Raw genomic sequence first — 10,042 nt, forward strand, 5'->3', positions numbered from 1 at the left:
CAAAGGTTGAAATTTATCTCAGAAGTAATCACAAATCAAAGGTTGAAATTTATTTTCCTTTTAATTAAATGGATTAATTGGAAAAAATGTCCTCTGAACATGCTTATGGTTTTTTGGGCATGTGGTATTAGTAAGCCATTATTTAAAGTGAAGATAAATCTCCATGATTAAAAATCTTGTTACATTTTTTTTTAAATTTATATGTTTAACTCATATATTAACCATTTTTTACAATAATAATAAAGTTATAATTTAGTTCTCCGATCGGAGTGATATATCAAGTAGTATGTGGTATCCAGAGAGGTGCCCATCACCCAAGTAATATGAGGTATCGAGAGAGGTGCCCATCACCCTGGGGTGATATATCAAGTAGTATGAGGTATCGAGAGAGGTGTCCATCACCCATCAAGTAGTATGAAGTATCGAGAGAGGTGTCCATCACCCTGTCGCCTCCCGAGAAAATTAATGGAGGGGGGTAGCATGGCCTATCACACACAAAACGATTTCATGCAAGAAATTAAATCACAAATGCTCGTCGACTGGGTCATCAACACTTATCCGCTGGAGATGGTTCAAGGAGTAAATTTCTATTTAACTCTTAGAGGCAATTTTGATCCGATGCAGGTGGGATTAATCCTCTCCTTAGTCTTCTTGGTAACCCAAGCAACCTAGCTAGGAAAGGGGAGCTTTTCGGCTGTAAATTGTACCTTTGTGGCTAGAATTATCAATGGTGGTCTCCCCTATTCGAAGGGGATCCCGTAGGTCTTTGTAGTCATTATGCTAGAACCAATCTCATCAGTCGAAAAGCTGGGAGTCATAAAGCATTAGAGGGGCACCTTGTTTTCAAGAGGTGGAGATATCTTGCGGGAAAGGTTTACTCTGAGTCCTCGGTGTGTCGTAGGTACTCTCATCGTGGCTTCTATAATGTATTCTCTAGTTTGGTGTATCCTTTTAATTGGTTAATTTCAGTAGTTTATTAGTAGTGCTATGTTCAAGTTTTTTATTCCTAGCAATTATTTATTTTTATGGAGTTTTGCTTGGTAATCTAGTAGTCCAAAGGATTTTCGAAGGTTATCTGTTTATTTTACAACAAGTTCCTTTGTTAAGTTGCCAGTCTGTTAGGGGTCTTCCTCTCTATATCTGGAAATTAAGGTTTTATTGGTCCTCCTAGGAGGTTAATACTAGAGTCAGCTCATGTATCAATGGTATTTTTCCTTTGGCCTGGTTTATGTAGAGTATTGCTTCATGTTCTAGGTTGTGTGCTAAGGTGTAGGGGTCTACTATTGTGGCTTTGGTTGCGCCCCTCTTCTGGTGAATTTCTTGGTATCTTGGAGGCTCGATAACTTTCTAATGGTTGTATGTTCTTTTTGCATCGAGCTTATTTTCGGCTTCTTCTGTCAATAAGGGATTTTCTTCTTTGTTCCAAGGAATTATCTCCTTAGATTTGGTGGGGGATACATTGGGGCTATATCCAAGAATGAATAGTGTGTAACCCCTAGATTGGTCTATTTAGGATGGAACCCTCTGTTTTGGTTGTAGTGCTCTATCACAGGGATCCTCTACTATGTTTTATGCTGTGTTCATCCTCTGGTAAGTGGGCAGAGTTTCTACGAGGTGTGCATTATCTGATTGTCATGGGTAGGCAATGCATGAGATGCCATCAAGGACCAAATGAGAGGGGTGGTCATAATTCTACTGGTAGGATGTGTGTGCAATCTCAAGCACAAGAGGCAACATCTTGCTACCATGTAGCAACTTCCCTTGACACTAGAGCAGACATTCAAGAACTAGAGACCCAGGTGGCATGGGAACATCAGGCTTACTCTGACTTAGAGCTCACTACTGAAGTATTTAATTGGCTTCCTCACTCTAGGCACACGAGGGGATGAAGAAACTAATATGTGCATTTTGTTACTTTGTACTAGGAATTGAAGACTTTGTTTAGAGGCATTCTGAAGGAAAAAAGAATAGACATGAACGACATTATCTCATTTCTAAATGATATCTGGAGGATCTAGAGGCATCAAAAATACTTACTAGAACGATTAGATGTTCATCTAGCACATCTGGAGAGTCATATCCAATGTGAAGGGAATATTTCCTATCCTAATAGAACTAGTGCTTAAGATTTGAAACCGGTGACCTCGTCTCACTCGTAGCTTTCTCTTATGTTTTTTCTTGATCTCTTGTTGATGGTTTCTAAAAGATTTGTGGTTGACATAGTTGTAGTCTTTTTTGGGTTTTTTGGTGGCTACTATGAGGATGACATTGTACTCTAGATTTCTTTGTCTTGGCTTGAGGTCACAGTCCTAGTTTTGTGGGCATATTGTAAATCATGTACTTGGGATGTAATTTTGTAAAGTGCAAGTAATAGAATTTTAACTTACAAAATAAAAAGTTACAATTTAGTTATTTTTATAATTTTCTTAATTTTGACAATATAAGATGTATTGTAAGATAAGTCTTTTGATGTTTATTAATGTTTACCAACCATTTAATATATATATATATATATATATATATATATATATATATATATATATATATATACTTTTTTCCACAATTATAATTAAAAAATTATAATAAATAGTTGAAAATTTATCCACCATTATTAAATAATTGAAAATTTTTCAGTCTAATAATTTTTCAATCCAATATTTCATTTTCTTTGTGTATTTCCATTTTATAAAGATAAAATAAAAAATCAATGTAAGGAAAATGGAAGAATCTAGTCAACCCATGGACACTGTTGGACACCTAATCATTTACGGGTTGGTGTGGAATGTGAATAGCCACCAAAGTCCAAGAGAAGTTGGAAGATGAATCCAACAGTCATGTAAAATGTATTATAAATTAACATTTTTGTGAATAATAAATGCAATCTATTGTTTATCTTTCATATTGCCTCGGCCATGTATGTGTTTAACATGGTATCTGATCACAGGTCCAAAATTAGTTTTATGCAGTGTAACTCTTGTCAAATTTCTCTGCATGTTTTGTCACTCTGTTGGAGGTTGCTGGAGGTTTTCCTGTGGTATTATTGCGCTGAAGTCAAGCATAAGATGTAAAGCATACTACAGTCACGTCCGCTGGCCTCCCTCTATTGCATAGTCGACCCGCACGTCCCAAGACCCACTTGGCTCAGCCCTCCATTGCACAGTCGGCTCTGCTGGCCTCCCTAGTTCCCTCGCATACTACACTGCCTAATTGTTCTCACCATTCCCATAAATATGCTCCTGGTTTTTACATTAGCACAGTTTCGGTTTCGGGAAGGAAGGCACAAGGATCACACAACTTATTTGAGACCCGACCTCCCTTATATAAACCCTTCCACTACTGCCATGCGCTGGCCATATAACTCGACTCCTTGGCTTAGGAAGTAACTGGAGCTTGTGGATACTCTGCTCTCCAAGTTTGTTTTCCTGTTTTGCTATCCATAACATATGACCTTTCCTGTTTTGAAGAAAATGGTGCGGTGAGCGATATATTCAATGATTTAAACCTTTTTAAGCCTTGTCCCGTGTGTATGTTGGCAATTTGGATCCTCTGACCACTAAACATGAGCCCGAGTATGAATTTCGTGTTTTTGGGGTCCTCCGCAGGCAATGCACAAAATCGCATGTTGAATAGTTGGATTTTGGCAGCAGCGGAAATCACAGTTTAAGTTATTTACGTTCCCACCTCGCAGTTGAATGTACAACACTCCGTTAATCTCAAAAAGTTTTCAATCCCAGAGAAGCCATGAAGGGAAGCATTAATGGAGATTTCCATTGGGATCACCTTGTCCATCTCAGTAGAAGGAAGCCATCCATGCAATTGAATATAGCTTCCACTGTCCATTGAAGGAAGCCACAAAGTGGAAAGCTGAAATAGATTGCTCTATTTCTATAAGAGGAGTCGAGCCCAACATTGTTGAGTGTTGAGGTATGGAAATTATGTCTACACCGCTCTTCTTCGAGTTTATCATAGTGGCATACACTATATAATCAAAATGTCATTACGCCATCACATTTCCCAAATCCATACCATGGTATCAGAGGTGGTTATCTCAGGGGAATATGGTGAATATTCTCTTGAGCACTTGAACTAAATTTGTTAATTTGCCTTAGAGGGATCACTTTCTAGAACATACAAACTTACAATGGTTAGATTAATGAAAAAAAAAGGCTTTCGATGATCTAACTCCTTCGTGCACCGAACTTATTTCCATGTGAGGACTCTCCCTCTATGTTTTAGCTGAATCGATAGGGAAATGGACTGCATAAGAGCTGATACTAAGCTTTAGAATCAATGTTAATATGTTAGCTTGCATATTGTTAAAACAGAGGAAGCTTTCAATACAAGTATCTGCAATCTGGTATGTGGAAATGTGTGGTATACACACGTTTATTTTTATATGAGTGTGTTGTTTATAATGCTTCCATCGTTTATAAAGTTGCATCATTTTTAGAGCTTCCATTATATCAATATAATTGATATGCTAGCCACTTAGTTGTTAAGAAGAGATATGAAGCTCTTCACAAGAGTGATGCACACTTCAATGTTAAAAGGTAATTTTGAAAGAATTAGAGGAAGGTTATGTTTCACTGGTTTGAGCTAGTTTGTTTGCCAACATTTCCTTTAGTAGCATTGATATTATCACATGTAATGAATTGGTGTTTAATATATGCACCATTGAGAAGCTGAAACCCCTCATTTCATAAGTGTGAGTGGTTAAGAAAATGGCCAAAATTACTGAGGTATTAGAGTTTCTAAAAACTATGATACATTCCACCAATCAGGATACAATGAAAATCAACAAGAACACTCTCCGTGATGTTAAAACCCGTCTGCAGAATACACAAGAAAAAATAGATTTTTTCGAACTTGAATCTCAACTTCAATAAGAAGAATTACAGCAGTGGAGTCATCATTTTGAACATGTTTCTGTTCAGAACATTGAAACAAACTCTCATAAGAAGCAAGTTGATTCAGATCCAGTAGCGAGTGAAGCAACAGAATTACATGCAGATGCAGAAATTCACCCTACACTTCCAAAGTTGATCATTAGACCTTGGGAAGAACTTGTCCATAACAAGCACAGAACTAGTATTGGATATGAAAAGGATGTGTCTTTCATATTCTAGACTATTCCAAGCCCATCAAATTTCAGAGTGCAGGATTTCCACATGAGACTTCACCTTCACCCGTTCCAAATTATGCTCCTTCACATTCGCAGTCAAAAGTTGTTAAATGCCAACATTATGACCGATTTGGCCATATGAAATATCACTATTTTGATCTTCATCGGTGTAATAATTATCATAAAAACCAATCATTCTTCAAATAGATGCTTCAAAAACAAGTCTGCTGCAAGAACAAAGATCCATCTTGAATGGATCGCTTCTTGGCAATGGGCATCAACAACCAAGAAGATATTTCAATCATATGTCAAAACTTGTTCTAGAGTATTGAACAGTCTTGCAGTTGAGTTTTCTCCATTATCTCACCTTTTATCTAACACGGGGGGAAGTGATGGCCATTTACAAGCTTCAAAGCCACATCAAGCGAGCCTGAGCCACAACCTTCCATACCAGATTCAGAGTTGTAGCCAGAGACAAAGATTCCCGTGAGCATGCCTACAGTCCGTGATGCCTCTTCAAAGAATTTGGGAAACTTCCTCTAGCAGAAGACTTTATCTTCTTGCTAGTTTTGGAAGAGTTCCGGGAATTACATTAAGCATTCCAGAGTTGGTGGTCATCCTTAAACCATCACAGGTTAAGACCTCCCTTTCAAGGTTGAAGGTTTACCTCTTCAAAACATGACGAGCACCTCCTCTAGTAGAAGACCTCAGCTTCATGCCAGATTTGGAAGAGTTTCGAGAACTACACTAAGTGTTCCAGTGTTGTTGGTCATCCTTAAACCACCCCCCTTATACCAACATTTCAGAGAGCACATTCACCCTAGTGCTGCCATGCATTTTTTCACATTTTGTATTACAACTCTCTTCTTGGACTCATACATACCCATTCGGATTAAGGGGGGGGATGTTGGACACCTAATCCTCTATGGGTTGGCGTGGAATGTGAACAACCTCCAAGAGACGCTGGAAGATGAAACCAATAATCATGTACAATGTACTATAAATGAACATCTTCGTGAATAATAAATGCAATCTAATGTTTATCTTTCATATTGCCTCCGCCATGTATGTGTTTAACAGATACCACATAAAAGGGTACTTTACTTTTTCCTATATTACTTTTTTATAATAATGAACTACTGTAAGGGAGGTTTTAGAAATGAATGTGGTGTAAAATGTTTTTATGATTACATATTATTTTTATAATTGAAAGGAATGTCGAATAATTTATTAGATTAAATTAATATTGTATATAAATATATTAATTTTTATTTAAGATAAATATGTTATTTTATTAGTATAATTATATTAAAAATATTAATGTGGTTGATATAGTCGAAGGTATTATAAATATAACAAAAAAATCATTGTAACACAAAAAATGGCTTCCCAATGTACACACTTAAGTGATTAACCATGTATAAAAAGGTTAATGAAAAACTATTGCAACATTAAAATTGCCTTACCAATGTACATAGTTAACTCATTAACGATGTATAAAAAAGTTAAGGGTCAACTTTAACTTAAGAAAAAAAAGGAATTACACATCTTATTGTAAAATGGACCATTCACAACAACCATTGATAAGAATTAAGACTAAACATATGTTAAGCATATTCCCTTGAGAATCAATCTAAGCCATTGATAAGCATTAAGACTAAGCACAAGTTAAGCATATTCCCTTGAGAATCAATCTAGGTCGTCAATTAAAAATAAATAAAAAATCAACATATCCTCATCCATCTTAAGTTGAAATAAGAAGCCTTCGGAAAATATATTAGTAATATATTAAGAAAATATTTTTAATATATATATGAAAAGAAAAAGTAATTAATTGAAGATAATTTTTTATATCTAATTAGATATACAATTTTCTAAAACTTAGTAAAAAAAATCTAACTAAATATACAATTTCGTAAAATTTAGTAAGAATATTTCCATGCAGAGGAAAACTCTAATTCACGATGATTAATATTAACAATCACAACACTTTGGTATGTTCAAGTAGCAAACATAGTCACAAGTAGGAGTTAACCATTCCAACACTTCCCCTTAATCAATATTTGTTTCAATGTATATTGGGTCAGGTCTTCATCATCATCAAATGCTCCATTGTGAATTAAACACTCCCTTATTAAAAAATTATATATCTAGTCCAACTCAACACTTGCCTCATTTAAAATACAGTGGTCCGCCATCTGAAATATGTATGAAATGAATGCTTGATTTTTTACCAATTGAAATCTCATCATTATAACTACACTCCTTCATCATTTTGGATTGGATTTCTTGTTGATGAAGGTGACAAAAATGCCTTTGGTTATTCATATTAGTAGAGTTATGTGGCCCTAAACTAAGTATGGTATAACCAAAATATGGGATCCATAGTTAGCAATAGTTGAAAAATAGCTCTTCAAAGGGGATGTTGTATTCAACCCTCCATCTAATGAAGTTTTAAATAGAGTGCTTAAAGAAGTGTAGGTGGAAAAATCTCTAACAAAATCTTGAATGAAACATTATTTTAAAGGAATGCTTAGCCCAAAATTTGTCATGTAATGCAACATTCCCATCATTTCTAATGTCACACTTTATGCAAATGAAGAGAAAAAGAGTAGTTTGGCACGCCTTTCATACCTCCATGTATTTCCTCTTTAGGTAGGGGTATCATGTATGGCAGCACATGTGAAGAGCTTGATTACATTCATAGGTAGGTATATACACATGCAAACGAGATATACGGCTAGATGTGTTTTATGTGGCATCATTGTTTTGTACATAAATGTTGGAGAGTGCTTAATAGTAGGTCTATGGATGTTCATCGGTCATTTAACTTATATGGTTGCACTAGTTTAATTGGTTGAATACTATTAGCATTGAATTGTTAACAGGTGTTCAAGGAAGGATACTCACCTAAAAATCAAAGGTTTGATAGTTAATGTTTAAGGAATAATACTCACCCAAAAATCAAAAGTTAATTAGCCAATCTTATCATGTGTCCATTTACCTTATGAATTTTCATTTCATCAACTTAGCCATTTTAAAAAAATTTCTACATTGCTCTAAGAGGTGTTCTACATCCTAGATGTTGTCACAAAATTTACATTAAAAATTGTCAATTCAATTTAAAAATACAAATTGGCACATGTACACATATATTAACCCAATTCATTCAATAAAGCATGATCCTATAAATAATAAAGGAATCACTTGGGGATTCTTGAAGTGAGCTCATCAGATGAAAATTTAGAGCACTTTTGACTATGTATCTTAAGTATACATTAGACAAGACACATGGTAACTTTCTTTTGGCTTCTTTACAAGTTATGTATATTTTGTCTACAATTGGAAAAGTGGTCGAATAACATTGTCCCTCCAATTACTTATCTTACATCTACAATGCATTTGTTAATTATTCTAGGATTTCTTTCTTGCTTATGCATTGTGGAATAGGGAGTATTCAAAGATTAAGAAATTAATGATACTATAATATCAATAAATATCATTTCTATAGCAATCTTTATACCACTAACAATTAGTAACACAAGAAAAAACAATGAAAAGACTAAATTCCTTAAACTTGATAGATCCTTATTAAAATAAATATAAATTGGATATTGTTGGGTGTGGAGCCTCATTATCTTTTTTATTTAGAGGTATCTCCACATTGGACCCTAGTTCGTAATGTGGCGGCAACACTGCCCGTAAAATGTACGTTGCAAGGGGGGTCCAGGGGGGGCGACTGTGATATTTGGGAGCCCCCCCTGGTGGGGGATCGAGGGCAGTGCCCTCGAAGCTAAAAATAGATGTAAAATTGCCTTGTAAAATATTGTAATTTCGTAGTCAATTTGGGCCGTTCATTAGGAAGATATCTCACAGTAGAAGTTATGTTTAATTTAGGGTTTTTTGCCCTAGAAGGAAAACCCTCGCTATATATGAGGGAATTGTATTACATCTACGAAGATCTGTATTCTGAGCGAGAAAGAGAGAGGAGATTGTGTGAGAGCGAAGAGGGAATTACAATGATCTGCTATAGGTTGTATCTCTTCATTTTGCTAGATAATATAAAAGGAAGGACTGGTTGTTTCTCCGCGGATGTAGCCCAAATTGGGTGAACCACGTATATCTGTGTCTCTCTTGTTTTATGTGTTTTCTGTGTTTATATTTCGACAATATATTTTATGTGTTCCATTGCTCTGTAATATATAATTTTCTAACAACTGGTATCAGAGCCGAAGTTTTATTTGGCTGATAAACTCACAGAAGAGAAGGGTTCTTGGTTCGAGTGGGAGCAATGGCAGAAGATGGTAGGTTTAGGGTTGAAAAATTTAATGGCCAAAAATACCAGCTGCGGAAGATGCAAATGGAAGATTATTTATACCAGAGAGATCTGTACCAACCATTGAGCGCAAAGGAAAAGAAGCCGACGAGTATGATAGACACATAATGGGATATTCTCGATAGAAAATCACTTGGAACAATACGACTATGCCTAGTGGTGTCAGTAGTGTTTAATATTTCAAAGGAAATGACAATAGAGGGTTTAATGTCGACATTGGCCAAACTATATGAAAAACCCTCAGCCTCAAATAAGGTATTTCTTATGAATCATTTATTTAATATGAAGATGTTAGAAGGTGGATCTGTTGCTGATCATTTAAATGAATTTAATACAGCTACCAGTTAGTTAAGTTCTATAGGGGTAGTTACTTTTGATGATGAAGTTAGGGCTTTGTTATTTCTGTGCTCATTGCCAGAAAGTTGGAATGGTTTAGTTATGGCCATTAGTAACTCTGTCTTTGGGTCTAGTACTTTAAAGTTTGATGATGTTTTCGGTGCAATCCTTAGCGAGGAAGTGTGACGGAAAAGCTCTGGTGAGACATCAGGTAATGCTTTGACTGCAGAGACTAGGGGAAGAAAAAT

Source organism: Pinus tabuliformis, chromosome 3_1, assembly GCF_031772625.1.
Source record: "Pinus tabuliformis cultivar Carrire ecotype Pingquan chromosome 3_1, CPIR1, whole genome shotgun sequence".
Taxonomy (NCBI): domain Eukaryota; kingdom Viridiplantae; phylum Streptophyta; class Pinopsida; order Pinales; family Pinaceae; genus Pinus; species Pinus tabuliformis.